Here is a 16,552-nt window from a genome sequence, read left to right as displayed (position 1 = left end):
TTGGCACCCCATCCACAAATGTTCACGCCCTCCACCACCGACGCACAGTGGCAGCAGTGTGTACCATCTACAAGATACACTGCAGAAATTCACCAAGACTCCATTGACAGCACCTTGCAAACCCTACCATCTAGAAGGACGAGGGCAGCAAACACATGGGAACACCACCACCTGGAAGTTTCCCTCCAAGCCACTCACCACCCTGACTTGGAAATATATCAGCCGTTCCTTCACTGTCGCTGGGTCAAAATCCTGGAACTCCCTCCCTAACAGCACTGTGGGTGTACCTACATCACATGGACTGCAGCGATTCAGGAAGGCAGCTCACCCACCACCTTCTCAAGGGCAACTAGGGATGGGCAATAGTTGCTGGCCCAGCCAGTGATGCCCACATCCCATGAATGAATAAAAATAAAGGAGACCAGGTGTCTCCAAATGCTAATATTTCCCAGTTTCTGGCCACTTAAAGCATATTCTGCCTTTCTATTTTTCTGAGCATAGGGGATAACTTTGCACTTCTGCACGTTATATTCCATCTGCGACATCCTTGCCCACTCACTTAATCTTGTTCAAATTCTTTTGCAGCCTCTTTGTGTCCCCCTCTCAGCCTATTTTCTGACCTAAATTTGTATCGACAGCAAACAGTTCTGATGAAGAGTCATTCGGACTCGAAACATTAACTGTATTCCTCTCTGCAGATGCTGTCAGACCTGCTGAGTTTTTCCAGGGTGCTCACCTGGTGCAGCTGCAGTTCTGTCGAAGGGTCATGAGGACTCGAAACGTCAACTCTTTTCTTCTCCGCCGAGGCTGCCAGACCTGCTGAGTTTTTCCAGGAATTCTGTTTTTGTTTTGGATTTCCAGCATCCGCGGTTTTTTTGTTTTTAACTCGATCCCCTTGTCTGAGTCATTGCTATGTTGCAACAGTGACTATATTTTAAAAGTACTCGATTCGACGTAGCGACCATGATAGGTGCTATATAAATGCAAGTCCTTCTTTTCTTTTTTTCAATACAGATTGTAAGTAGCTCAGGCCCAAACACTGAGGCGTTATTCCTACTCTCTCTTACTCCCCAAGCAATCCCTTGGAGGTGGTGTGAATGTGGAGTGCTCTTCCTGGTTCCACATTCAACTAAATCGCTTACCTTCCTTGTTGCAGTTGATTCCATGGATTGGACTCTCTGAACCAGTGCTAAGGGCCCCTTATTTTGAAAACGATAAAGACATGGTGCCCACTTCAGGGAGTGGGTAAGGAGTATCCAATATGGTCGGTTTTCATTTCTTCCTCTGCTGCTTTGCTGAATTTATTTTCGTTCTTAATAACTTCCCCTTCAAATTCTTGCACTTGCTCCAGATCAAAGATGCCCTTGGGAGAATACACATGGATAATTAATGTTGACCTTTCGTAAAATATATCCAAAACACATCTTGTTCAAACCCTAAGCAGGTCCATTCTCTGATCTTTTCCTCTGTTATTGTATTTTATTTATGTCACTCCCAGTTCTTCCTCCGGTCTGAAGAGATTCATTGGCTACCCATCCCATTTCTCTGAGCTGTAAGTCGTCCATCCCTGAATTCTTTCCTCCCATTCCTTCTGCCCTCTTTCACCATCCCCAGAAGTGGAATATCCGGTATTCTCTACTTCAAGCCCATAGACATTCTACATTAGATAAATAGTTCCATTCTGTCAACACTAAACACCAACCCCAGCTCTCCTTCCCGTCCAAAATTATACCTAGATTTTACTGTCTTTGACTGTCCCCATCATTCCAACTAGGGTTAACACAGATTTTAGGAAACAGAATCGTAGAACGTGTTGGAGCACAGAATGAGGCCATTTGGCCCATCCAGGCCATGCTGGCTCTCTGCAAGGGCACCTCAGATCGTCCCATTCTCCCACTTCTCCCCCCCTAGCCCTGCAGTTTGTTTCTCTGGCTGATGATTATCCAATTCCCTTTTGAAAGTTACAGTTGAACCTGCCTCTGCCACATTCTCGGGCAGTGCATTCCAGATCCTAGCCACTCGTTGCGTAAAAGCTTTTCCTCATGTTGCCTCTCGTTTTCAACCTTTCTACCAATGGGAACCAGCTTCTTGCTGTCTACCCTGTCCAGACCCCTCGCGGTTTTGAAGATATTAAGAAAGCGCATAGCGAATCGGGTGCGAGGTCTGATTTTAGCCCCTCCTGCCTGAAGGGAGTGGCACATGCAGAGAGTTAAAATAGGAACAGAGTTATACCGCCAACTTAACTCCTGGGCGATGGGAGGCGTGCGAGATGCTCAGTGCAGGAAGGCGAGACCCCCAGTGAGCATCGAAAAGTCAGGGGCCGACATCTGGCCCCCACACTTACTCGCACTGTGAGGTGCAAATCACATCACTCTTGGGACGTGGACGCCACTGGAAAAGCCAGTGTTTATGCTGGCAAGATGATGGATGGGCCTTCATCTTGAGATGGTAGCAGTTTGATAAAACTGAGTGGCTTGCTCGGCCACATCGGAAGAGTCAACCCACATTGGTGTGGGGGGGTCCCCAACTTGGAATCGACCCAATTGACAGCCAGCTACGTAAAGGCTGGACCGGTCAACCTGCTTTTGGCGGGGTTGGTCTGGAGAGAAAGATCAGCTCCCCGGACTCCCCCCACCACCACCCCGCCTCAGCCCCACTTCAAATCATCAGTCTTGTCTCACCTGGAGGGTGGTGCCTCCCACACTGCAGCACGCCCTCAGTACTGCACCAAGAGGCTCAATCAAAACCAATGAGCTCAAGGCCCGGAATAGGAGCTTGAACTGGCAAATACCTCACCCGCGAGTGAGAATTGCTACCACCAGGCTGACTGCTGCAAGGACCCTGGTAAATAATAGCAGAACACAGTACAGTGTCATCACACAGAATAAATTATTGTCGTACTGTGAGTGCCAGTCGCACAGTGCAAACTACATTCATCCACACAATGCGAATTAGACACCAAAGATAGAAACCTGTTGAATCCCCTATTGTTGCGTGGGGAAAAAAAAAAGAACAATTTCTCTTCTCAGCACCTTTAAAGGGAATATTTAAAAGCTCCTCTCTACTTACCTCAGTGATATAGGGCCCATTAAAAGGAGCTATTAGTCCAATAGGCATTTAATCCACCCTAAATTCATCATCTGATGCCATGGCCAAATGAAATCTAAATTAATCTTGTGAGAATGCGGGGGATCCCATATCATCTGTGCGATACTTGAAAACGGCTTACCTTCCTGTCCAAATACCTGGGGCTAATTAAAGTTCTCGGCAGTTAAGTAAAGAAAACAAATGTTAGAAAACAGGCCAACGTGCCTCTCCAACCTTTGCAGTGGATGTGGGCCAACCCATCAGGACAGATCACGTGGGGCAGCCCAACTGCGGGTCAAAACAAGGGGTGGGGAAAGGGGACTATTACAGGGATAGAGTTCTGTAGGACCACTGAGTCACTGCTGACAAACTCTGCTATCACTGCACTGGAGGCATTGGCCGGGCGGGGAGGGTAGGGGAGGGTTGTTGGGGGTCAAGGCAGGGAAGACCGCAGCTTCTGTTGCACAGTGCATAGTTTCACATCAAGTTTTTTCAGACATCCAGCTTGAGATATTAATAGTGCAAGTTTAATCAGGCGAAGTAAATGTGATACAGTCTCATTTCTGCCTATCCGATCCTTCAGGAGCAGAAAAGGGATAACTTCCTAAAATAGAGCGGGAGATGAGTACATAAGGATCAGGGCTGTTTTCCCCGTTACCCATTGCTTATTCCTCAGCCACTTCCTAGTTCTTACAGCCCTTCCGCCAACGCGTGTACCACAATTCAAGGTAAGTCCCTCGCCTGGAGCTTTACAACAGGAGATCTTTGGGCGCCGAACAGGTGGACTTAGGGGAAAACTGGAGCACCAGGCTTCTCGGAGGGATCAGCCTCACCGTTTAAAAAGAACGGGAAGTGAGGAAGGAAGAAACGGAAAAATACTGAAAAGAGCTTTTTTTTTTACAGAAAAGGACTTAAAAGAGAAAGAAATGAATACAACGCAAGGGAAAACAAGGGGGGAGAGAGGTGGAAAAAAACGCAGAGAATAGCAAGTGAGGTGAGAGGAGAAGATAGGATCAGGAGGAGAAAGACAAAAGTGGAATACGAAAGGTCAAGAGATTTAAATTAAAGGAATCATCTGTGAAACTTCTGTAAATATTATTTGAAAGGCGATTCAATCGGAGAAACTAAAATAGATTCACACTTTGGCTGTCTTTTAACTACAAGTGAGGTCTTTTTTGAAATCATAGCTATTTCATCAGAAATGAAATAAATTGACAGAATCACAAAACTTTTTTGAATCCGTTCACTGGAGTTTTATTTTAGTTTGCAACTTAATGAATCAGAATCCAATTCCAACCACTTAGGAATAATATTTAGGAGTCCGGAATTTCAAACCAAAAGTTAGAACCAACTTTTTTTTTGTGCAGTTTGAAGATTTGGATTCAAAATTGGATTTTTTTTTATTAGGTGGCTGGAGAGCTGATAGAGAATTTAAAAAAATATTAGAGTCGTTTCTACTTTGTAAATGGTCAGTGGGGGGAGGGGGAGGTCATTTCTTACTGCGTGCGATAGTGTAAAGTGGACAGTATTGAACTAACCGCCCACTGTACACCCTGCCCTATCTGATGTCCATAAACTTCGGTCAAAAAGAAACTTGGCTACATCATATCTTCCCCTTGAGTTCTCTGACCAAAGACGAGTCCGACCCACAGCGCCATGATCTCCACCAAGGGTAGGGCAAGAAGGCAGGTCCAATTCCAACCCAGCCAGAACCCTATGCTGTTGGCACCGACCCGATCCACACCAGCCGTCCAGCCAACTGCACCCAGGCCCCAAAAGAGACCAAGTTGCTGCGGTAACATACACTTTTCCATGCACATTGCAGCCTAGAGCTACAGATTGTGATGGCAGAGGCTCCAATTGTTTTTCCATCACCTGGCTGACCAGGAATCTCTCCCACTCATACCGCCAGCCATTTTCATATGTTGGAAGGATTTACTCAACCTGCCTGGCCACAACTCTGAACACACCTTTCGTAGTCATCAAGTCTGGGAGTGGGACTCGAACCCAGAGCTTCTGGCTCAGAGGTAGGGATGTTACTCACTCCGCCACAAGACCACCTCACATCATATAATGGCAGCTCATTTGCCAACGCCGCTTGTGCACTATTGGCCAAAGTTAAAATCACCCCCAACATGCTTACATTTCCTTAGCTAAGATATTCTGGAAGGGGAGGCTTTCTGTGTGTGTGTTGTTCTGAGGGAGAGGTGAGGAAGGGATATACCTGGTCCTGCAGATTTGTGACACGGAACTCAGCACGCGCTAATAGGTAACAAATTGCATTGGGGCAGACTTGTGGTCCGCCTCAGAAATGGGGATCTGTCATGCGAGCGGGCATATCTGACAGAAGTGCCAGTCCAGCTGGTTGACGTGCTCTGGGATAAGGATGCCAGTGTACAGGTGATTGAGGTTAAAGGCACTTGGTGCTGGTGAGCATTTCACAAACCTGCCTTTTGTGGAAGACAACTGAACAGCCAAAAGGCAAAAACAACATAAAGCCAAAGTGGAGGGGGAGAGAAGACATTTCATTGGCATTGAAATTCTTTTACCGTCCCTCTATTTTAAAGTGATTTTATTTTGATGTGGTTTAAATTCCTACCTTGGTTGTGCGTCATCAACCATTTTTAAAATCCTTTCACAGGAAACAGGCATCACTGGCTGGGCCAGAATTTATTTCCCATTCCTAATTACCCCTTGAGAAGGTGGTGGTGAGCTGCCCTCTTGAACCGCTGCAGTCCACGTGGTGTAGGTACACCCACCGTGCTGTTAGGGAGGGAGTTCCAGGATCTTGACCCAGCAACAGCGGGGGGAAGGTGATGTAGCTCTGTTAATGGATAACAGACAAGCAGCAGGCAGAAAACATCAAGGTTTTTTACTGCCCTGTTATCTTTACATTTTGTGTTAAGCTTCTGCTAAAGCTCACTAAACATGGTCCCTGTAGGCACATTGAATTTGCAAGTAGTTCTAGTTCCACATGTTTACTTTGCTGCAATAGGAGAGATTAATCTGGAGACAGTCTTATTGACTTTAGAGTGTGCAATGCCATCAGCTCGCTGTCACTTATGTCTTTAATATTTAGCACTGCAGCCAACAGCAGATCAGCATTTGGCACCACTAATAAAAAACTCCAGCCTTTGGCAATGTCCCACAAGTGACATCCTCATTATCTTCCACCTGTGATAGTGATGTAACCAGATCTGGCCCCAATCAAAACCTGTCATAGTGGCATGTGGCAAAGGGATTGTCACAAGAACTTTATCCTGCTCACTGATTCCCGGTATTAGAATTGATCCCTTTCCTCCAAGATGACAAATGAATGAAGCAACCACGCACTAAACAATCGACAACAAATCTAAGCAAATGCTGATTCTAGCATAAAATTGCGGGGCTATGGGGGAATAGGAGGGGAGTGGCAGTAATTGGTTAGCTCTTCCAAAGAGACAACTGAGTAGGCTGAATAGCTACCTTTTGGGCTTTGATGGTATAATTCTATCAGTAACTTTCTGAAGGCTCTACCTTCAAGTTTCTTCTAAAGTTAGTCTTCCTTACCTTCCAATTTCCCCTCCCTGTGCGTGCTGCCTCTTGCTCGGGTGTCATTTACATTGCTTGTAGCACTTTGATTCCTTGCCCAAAGGATCACGCTCCATGAGTGTCAACAAGACAGCAGGGCATTAAACCCAATCCTGTCCTCACCGACTTCCAAACAAGTCTAGCTTTCAGCAGGTTGTCACTAGTTTATGATCAGGATTTAGAACCTTTACTGATGTTCTCATCTTGGGGACTGGTGCCACTTGCCGTGGTCCAACTGCTATCAGCTAACTCAGCCTTTCATCTCCGAGTTACAAGGTTGTAAATTCAATACCAACTCCAGGGACTTGAGTTTAAAATGCAGGTTTATACTTTAGCACAGTACTGAGGGAGTGCTGCACTGCCATCTTTCGGATGAGACAAGGAACTGAGGCCATTAAACTCAGATGGACGTAAAAGGCCCCATGGCAATATTTGAAAAGGGGAAAGTGAGTTCTCCCCCACAGCCCAGGCCAGTATTTGTCCCTCAAACAACAGCACAAAAACAGGATAGCTGGTCATTATCACACTGCTGTTTGTGGGAGCTTGCTGTGTGAAAATCGGCAGCCGTGTTTCCTACATTACAACAGTGACTACACTTTAAAAGTACTTTGTTGGTGTAAAGTGCTTTGGGATGTGAAAGGTGCCAGAGACCAGCAAATCTTTCTTTCTTTAAAAGATTCTAGCGCATTACTTTGAAGGGGAGTCCTCCTCAGTGTCCGCGCCAATGTTTATCCCTTAACCAATGTTAGCAAAAAATCAAAGCTAGTCATTTACATCACTGCTGTTTGTGGGAGCTTGCTGTGTGCAAATTGGTTGGCACATTTCCTACAACAGTGACTACCTTATGAACGACTGGCTGTATAAATTCAGGTCTTTCCTTCATGTAGCGAGCTGAGGAAGCCCAGTTAAATAATAAGACTAATATCCTTTAACTTAATTTTTATCATTGCTCTGTGTACACTGACTGTAGACTGACTGCCTGCCAGGATTACTGTGAATACTAATGTTATAAATGGCTGAAGCACTTTGGATTATTGCCCGCAGCCTCTGATGTTTGTCAAGCTCCCAGCTATTGTTGGAAATCCAGCGAGGTTTTTGGTGGCGTCAACAGCACTGTCTTAAGAAAAATAATGTTGGAAAGTTTGCAGACAGGAAAGCAAAGAAATTTAAAGGTGGCCTTAATCAGGGAATATCATTCCCTGAAGTAGGAAATCCTTTTGGACAGAAGCGCCCCTGTAATTCCTCTTTCCATAAGCGATTCCCTCTTTAACTAATGCCCTCTCTTTTGTTCCTTCCTTGTTCAAGGGGATCCAGCCAACCCACACAGTTTAGCACAGGTAGCTGTTTTAGTGAGACTTCGTTTCTTGTCTCATCCGAAAGATGGCACCTCTGACAGTGCAGCACTCCCTCAGTACTGTGTTAAAGTGTAAACCTGGATTTTAAACTCAAGTCCCTGGAGCTGGTATTGAATTTACAACCTTGTAACTCGGAGATGAAAGGTTGAAATATTCTGCTCACTGATACCCCAACCCTCCTGTCCCATCTTTCAGTCCTGGTTGACCATCCAGTTTCTGGACCCCAAGGCTCAGCCATATCTCAGTGGGGTGCATTCTTGCCTTCTGAGTCAGGCAGTCATACATTCAACTCCTATTCCAGCACAAAATCTAGGCTGACACTTCAGTGTCATACTGAGGGAGTGCTGCACTGCCGGGTGTACTGTCTTTCATCTGAGGACCAGGGAAGTTCTCCTCAGTGCCTGGCCAATATTTATCCCTCATAGACTTACAGACATTTGCAAAAGGAGGCTGGTCAACAAAGATCTGACGACACTAATCCCATTTTCCAGTGCTTGGCCCGTAGCCCCAGAGGCTATGGCAACACAAGTGAATATCGAAATACTTCTTAAGTGGTATGAGAGCTTCTGACTCCTTTTCAGGCAGTGAGCTCCAGACTCCTACCACCCTCTGGGTGAAAAAATATCTCCTCAACTCCCCTGTTAGCCTTCTACATCTTACCTTAAGTCTATGCCCCCTGGTTATTGACCCCTCTGCTAATGGACAAATTGCCTCCCTATGCACCTCATAATCTTATACACCTCTATCACATCCTCTCTCAACCTTCGCTGCTCCAAGGAAAACAACCCCAGCCTATCCAATTTTTCCTCTAGCTCAGACCCTCCAGCCAGGCAGCATCCTGGTAAATCTCCTCTGCACCCTCTCCAGTGCAATCACATCCTTCCTATAATGTGGTGACCAGAACTGCACGCAGTACTCCAGTTGTGGCCTAACCAGCGAATTAATCAACATTGCAAAAACAGATTATTGTGTCACTATCACACTGCTGTTTCTGGGATCTTGCTGTGTAGAAATTGCCAGTTTTTTTTAACATTGCAATAGTGACTACACGTCAAAAGCATGTAATTAGTTGTAAAGTGCTTTGGAACATCTGAGTTGTTAAGGGCCCTATCAATATGCAAGTTAATTTTATTGTTTTGAGGAACATAAAGGCGAATAATTTAATAAATTTCTAATGAAAAGAACTTCGATTATGAAGGCTTGTCATTGAACAGTGCATATACTGGATATTATGGGTGGGACTTTCCGGTCCCACCCACCACCAGGATCACCTGGTCCCGCCGAAAGTCAATGAACTTTTGGCTGTGCCGTCACACCACCCGCGGTGGGTCCACCATGGTGGATCCCGAAAATCCCAGCCCATATTTTAAGAAAAGCCCATTCTGCTCCTCCTTCCCCTCCACCCCCCCGCCAAATTAAGACACCGATGCCAATCCTCTCTCACCAGGAGATTTGGAAGATTATGGTCCCACCTGCCATTAATAGACCACCTTTCCCAACCCTCATGCCCATCACTCTGCGCAGCTGGTGTTGACTATGCCAAGACCGGTGACTCCTCAGCGTTGAAGCAAATGTCTGCAGAAGCTGGGACATGAGCCAGGGACTCCCTGTTGACCAGATTACACAATGATCTACAACACATTCAAACTTTCCTGATTTATTTTCACATAGCAATACCATCGACATCCTTGACCGTGTGAGGCCTCGCATTGTGTGGCAGTGCCAAACCCTAAAGCCGGCCAAGATTGTGGTTTTGTACAGCAACATCCGCTTGCATCTATGCAGCATCTTTAATGTAATAAGATGCCCCAAAACGCTTCACAGGAGCATTATAAAGCAAAATTTGTCACTGAGGCACGTAAGGAGATATTAAGACAGGTGACCAAAAGCTTGATCAAAGAGGAATGGTTTAAGGAGCATCTTAAAAGAGGAAAGAGTGATAGAGAGCAAAAAGGGAATTCCAGAGTTTAGGGACTTGAAGGCACGGTTATTAATGGCAGAGTGACTGAAATCAGAAATGTTCAAGAAACTAGAATTCAAGAGCATAGATATTGCAGAAGGTTGTAGGTTTTCTTTTCCATTCATGGGATGTGGGCGTCGTTGGCCAGGATATTCTTTATTGCCCATCCCCAATTGCCCTTGTTCAGAGGGCATTTAAGAGTCAACCACATTGCTGTGTGTCTGGAGTCACAGGTAGGCCCGACCAGGTAAGGACAGCAGATTTCGGGAGGTGATTACAGAGATAGGGGAGTGGCGAGGTTGCGGGTGGATTTGAAAATAAGGCTGAGAATTCTAAAATTGAGGCGTCGCTTGAGTGGGAATCAGTCTTGGTCAAGGGGCTCAGGCCTGATGGGTTTGCTGAATTTGGGGCGAGCAAGGACACACTTGGCAATGTTTTGGATGAACTCAGTTTGTGCAGAGTAGAATGTGGGAGACCAGCCAGGACAGCTCAATATTTAATTTGGGGAAATTTCTACTCATCCAGTACTAAATTTCAGACAAGAGGCCTGTTAACTGGGAGACAGTGGAGGACTCGAGCGAGAAGGCTGTCATCAGCGCACACGTGGGAAAACTGACATTGTGTTTTCAGATGATTTCACCAAGAGGCAGAATACAGATGAGAAATAGGAGGGGACCAAGGATCGATCCTTGGAGGACACCAGAGATAGTTGGGCTAGGGCAGAAAGGGAAACTATTGCAAGCGATACTCTGACTACGATTAGATCTTAGACTAAAGAACAGGAAAAGCAAGAACTTAAACTTATGTAACACCTTACATGACTTCAGGACATCCCAAAGTGCTTTACAGTGAATGAAGTTCTTTCTGAAATGTATTGAATGGCACAAATGTGGCAACCACTTTGCGCATAGCAAGATCCCACAAACAGCAATGACCAGGTCGTCCGATTTTCTTTTTTTTTAAAAGTGGTGTTGGTTGAATGTTGATCATCGTGGGATTAGAAAGAATGATGTCACACTGATAGAGGAGTGACATAAATCCGAGTCAAGACCAAGGGATGGTTTCGGGATTAGGGTGGTCATGTGCTCCAGAGATCTGTGATGGGATCTCATTTGATTTCCATTTTAGTTAAATCATTTGGATCTAAATACAGGTGGAAGTAAAACTGAATTTGGGCGGTGATCCCCATATTATAAGGCTTAGAAAACCAATGACATCTCAGGAGCATTATCTTACTGAATGACAGAGCGGGTTCGAGGGGCCGAATGGCCTACTCCCACTCCTATTTATGCTCTTTTTTCATTTATTCTTTATGGGGTGCGTGCATCACTGGCAAGGCTGGTATTTGTTGACCATCCCTAATTGCCATAACTGAGTGGCTTGTTAGGCCATTTCAGAAGGCAGGTAAGAGTCAACCACATTGCTGTGTATCTGGAGTCACATGTAGGCCAGACCAGGTAAAGATGGCAGATTTCCTTCCCTAAAGGACATTAGTGAATCGGGTGGGTCTTTATGACAAATGATGATAGTTTCATGGTCACCATTTCTGAGACTAACTTTCAGTTCCAGATTTCTAATTATCTTCTGATCTTAAAGGTTAGAGGAGTGGGCAGCTAAGTAGCAGATACAGTTTAACTCTGAGAAATATCAAGCAGTACATTTTGAGGCAGGCACTGCAACAATTAAATAAAGGAAAAAGACTCACATTCTCATCGAGTCTGTCTAATATGGTCGCGATGCCTTGTGTATCAGGGTGTATCGAAAATTCCTCCTAGGTGCTCTTCAAATTTAAGTTAATCTAATCCTCAAATCAAGGCTACTCCAAGCTGACTCATGGAAACCACCTCTTGTATGAGGTGAGCTCCCCACCACTGCAAAATACACTGTAGCTTAAACAGTCAGGTTTAAGCAAGATTTGCATTTATCAAGCACTTTTCATGGCCTCGCACATCCCAACAGTAGTCACTGTTGTAATGTGGCAGCCGACTTGTGCACAGCAAGCTCCCACAAGCAGCAATATGATCATAACCAGCTAATCTGTTTTTGTGATGCATGAGGAATTGATTTTGGACTCTATCTCTTGATTCTCTTCCTTCACCTGGAGGCAGACAAAGCACACACTTACATCTCCTTCCCAGAGCTTGTATAACCTGAAACAGGTCACCAGCCTCAAGCTAGAGTATGAGGGACACCACTCCACATGAAACATGGCTGACCAGGAGACCCTCCCACTCTTACTACCTGCCATAGGCTTATTGGGAGGATTTATAGATTGGTAATCAACCTGTCTGGCCGTGTTATAAATGCACTTTTCTTGGTCCTCAAGTCCTGGAGTGGGACTTGAACCCAGAGCATTTGGCTCAGAGACAGGATGGTACCCACTGTGCCAACAGGACCTGTGCCAATTGGCCAGGACACCATGGTTAATTTCCTACTCTTCTTCAGCAATGTGGTCAGCGATCCTTTTGTGTCCACCTGAAAGGGAAGACAGGGCCTTGGCTTAACGTCATGTGAAAGTGCTCTCCAACACTGCAGCATTCCCTCAGTGCTGCACTGGTGCCTTGATTTGTGTGGTCAAGTTTCTGGAGCGAGATGTCAACCACAACAGCCTGACTCAGAGGCCAAGAGTGAGCACCAATTGGATGGAGAAGCACCAGAAATCTAAGCATGCTGATGCAAAAATCTTTAAAACATAGGACTGCACAGATAAAAGCGCAAACGAAATTCTGGGGGTTGGAGCAAAGAAATAATATTCAATTTGCTAATGATTAATTCTTAGGCCAGGGAAGTTTACAGCAAAGAATAACGCCAGGATTGAAAGGTTGACATTAAAGAGAACGGATAGAAAAGTTGAGGTTTTTTCCCCCCTATTGAAAAAGAGACAAAAGAGGGATGTCATCAAAATACTGAAAGGTTTTGAGAGGGTAATTAGTGAATTGTCGGGAAATCAATAACAAAATACAAAAAGTCAACATTAGGAGAATTTCTTCAGAGGGGAAGTTTTCAGGATACTTTAAGGTAAGAAATTGTTCTTGCAAGATCCTGTTTTTTTGGTGGGGGCACACTCTCTTCCCAAAAGGTGATATAGATGGAGGGCCACACACGATAATTTTACATTCAGGTGGTGAAACCAGACAATTGAGTCCAGAGTAGGGGAGTCCATCACTGTGATGGCTCTTTCATATTTGTGAATTGTGCATTGAGTCTTTATCTGTTCCCATGGTCTGTTCTGGGTGGTGGGGGTGCAGGGGGTGGGTGGGGGTGGGGGGGTGTGGGGGGGGGGTTGTGCCACAGTCACACATGAAGAAGTTTAGAATTTTCCAGTTGTGCATCAAGCATTCACGATTTGTGGCAGATGTGGTTTGGCTGCTCAGGAACTACTCGGAAGATCAAAGCCAGGGATTGTCCATGTCGGGTCTTCACAAGGTGTTTTGTGAGTCCTTGTGAACCCCGTTCAGCTTTTCAAGCTTCACCGGTGCTGAAGTCACGCTGTCGAAGATTAAGCGCAAGGGTCTAAAAGGGCTTGCACCGGAAGCGGTGTTGAGGGACTTTGTTAAGCTTCCGGGCGATGGACAGACTTTCATTTTCCTTGTTCCTCCAGACTTCCTGGCATTGCTGTGAATGGGTGGGAGCACGATGTGTGACAGCACAGGCCACCAGAGTGTCGGGCTCAACTTGTGGGTTCGAGTGATCCGTCAGATTGCACTGTTCAGCAGTCAACAAGATGAATGTGGCGACTACTTGCCCATACCAGTGCACAGTACTGTGCTATGGAGAACACAAGGACAATTGTTGAAGTCCAAACTGCCAATGGTGATGTTTCCTCAGCTTGTGCTGCCCAGTTTCTGGACCTCGCCCTCGTCTTGGTGGCTACCCTCTTCAGGTAGCGGTGGAAGGTCAGCATGAAGTCGAACTTCATTCCGAGAGAGGTCGGACTGGGGTCATGCCATGTCGTGTTGCTGCAGAAGGTCACTTTCAGGGTATATTGAAAGTTTCATTGTCCGCATGGAATGCAGTGACTGTTCCACTGGAAATTTGGCCTGAGCTTCAATATCTGGTGATATTCCTTCAAGATATCTAGGTCTGTGTTCGAGGTGCACTTCTTATTGAAAGTGTCTATTTGCATTGAGAGGGCTAGGTTATCCATGCAGGTAAATTTGGGCCATGCGATTGGCAGCATGTTACACGTGTAGACATTGACGAGCATCGTTGGGGTACTAAACCTGGGAGAGGTAACGGGGTTGGCAAAATGAGTGCTCGGCATTCTCCATAGCAGGTGTTGTTTTTTTTGAGCTAGGGGGGTCCTGGCAAGGTTCACAGCATCAGTACATTAATCCAGACCCATCTCAGAGGCCAATGGCAGGTCTACCAAGATGGCATCAGTACATGCATATGTATGAATTAGGAGCAGGAGTAGGCCATTCGGCCTCTTGAGCCTGCTCCGCCATTTGATAAAGGTCATGGCTGATCTGATTGTGGCCTCAGATCATCATTCCTCCCTATCCTTTGACTCCCTAATCAATCGAGGATCTAACTCAGCCTTAAAAATATTCAATGACCCAGTCTCTACCGCTCTCTGGGAGAGAGAGAGTTCCACAGACGAATGACTGTCTTGGATCCATTCTGGAATTTTGGGAACTACCGGTGGACTCAGAGCTCCAGCTGGCACATGCACTCAATTCTGGTGTGAATTGCACCGGACGCTATATTGATGAGGGCCTTAGCGCGCAGTCAACATCCTCTGAAAAATGTAGGGCAGGCAGATCATCACACTGATCAGCACGCAGTGCTAATTTGGCTAATTTGGTTTTGGAGTTCAATACTTCAGGTGATACCCTCTCTTAACCTCGCACAGCTGAACACATGTTCAACAGAACCCCCACATGCATTATAAAGGGATCACCAATTCATAAGAACACGCAAACATACGAGTTAGTAGCAGGAGTAGGCCATTTGGCCCTTTGAATCTGCTCCCCCATTCAATAAGGTCATGGCTGACCTGATTGTAACCTCAACTCCACGTTCCCGCCTATCCCCGATAACCGTTCACCCCCTTATTTATCAAGAATCTATCTACCTCTGCCTCAGAAATATTCAAACACCCTGCTTCCACCACCTTTTGAGGAAGAGAGTTCCAAAGACCCACGACCCTCTGAGAGAAGAGTTTTCTCCTCATCCCTGTCCCTTATTTTTAAACAGTGACCCTCTAGTTCTAGACTCTTCTACAAGAGGAAACATCCTCTCCTCATCCATCCTGTCAGGTGGATCCTGACTCCTTACAGGATAGTTGCTGCTTGATTTTCTCCTGGCTGGTTCTTCGATTCTACAAGTATTGGTGCTTTCCATAGTTGCTTCAAGTTGGAAAAGCCTACAGGGAGTGGTGTAGCAGGAGTTGAAGGAATTTTTGCTGATTTTTAAGGTTCTGAAGAAACGAGTTTCTCCCAGATATGGGTTCACTAGTAGGCATTCCTCTCGGAATGTAGCGTGACTTAGAGAATGAAAAGTGACCAAGAAGAGTAGGACAAGCTGCTCGAAGAGGGAGGAGAAGGAGGAGGGAGGGAAAGGAGCAAGAGGCCATATCTACCCAGGGTGTTCAGGGAGCAATTTTTCTTTGTGAATCTCACTAAGGAACAATGTATGAGACTTGATGCTTCAGTAAGGATCTTCTCACTGAACTCACCATCCTGCTGTAGCCAGATTACAACCTCAATTTTAGATGGTGGGAGGGTCCCTGGGGTTGCAAAAAACCATTCAGAGGGTCCTCAGCCTTGTAAGGATGGCAGCCCTGCCACCAGAGATGGGTGCTCCTGCTGCAGGAGGGTGCCTTCACCTTGAGGTGTCCTCTGAAGAGGTTTGAGCTTGTTACAAATAAACTCTGGGCACGGCTGCCAAGCAGAGGGACAACCCTTTCACAGGTTGGCCGGTGACTGCAGCAATGGCCCAATGATCGATGCTGCACCGGTGAGGTGTGTTAGAACATGCCATAAGACCATAAGACATAGGGGCAGAAATCAGGCCATTTGGCCCATTGAGTCTGCTCCACCATTCGATCATGGCTGATAAGCTTCTCAACCCCATTCTCCCGCCTTCTCCCCGTAACCTTTGATCCCCTTACCAATCAAGAACCTATCTATCTCGGTCTTAAGTACATTCAATGACCTGGCCTCCACAGCCTTCTGTGTCAACGAATTCCATGCAGCCTCATGGGTCATTGCCACCCCCACACCCATACCACCGCCCTCCCAGCGAGCTGCCTCCAGTCAAGCCTCAGCCTTGGCCCTCAGATTGGCTGTGGGGAGGGCCCCCTGACAGGGACAACCAGCCTCAGGGAGGATCACCAAAAAGCAAGGAACACGGGGACCACTGGCCTGAGACCAGGGGGAGGATTTTCCCCTCGATCGGGCGGGGCGCAGAAAGCAGGAAGGCCCGGCCCCCCATTAACGGCCAGCGAGCGTGAAACCGAGCTCGATGGCCTCAGCGGGCGGAGGCAGGAGGAGCGCTGAGGTGTGCGCATGCTCGCGGCGGGGAGGGGGTCCGCTCAGTGAGAGCTCCCTGGAGGCACAGAGGAACCGAAGGCTCT

Source organism: Carcharodon carcharias, chromosome 31 (genome assembly GCF_017639515.1).
Source record: "Carcharodon carcharias isolate sCarCar2 chromosome 31, sCarCar2.pri, whole genome shotgun sequence".
NCBI lineage: Eukaryota > Metazoa > Chordata > Chondrichthyes > Lamniformes > Lamnidae > Carcharodon > Carcharodon carcharias.
This window is presented reverse-complemented; position numbering follows the sequence as displayed.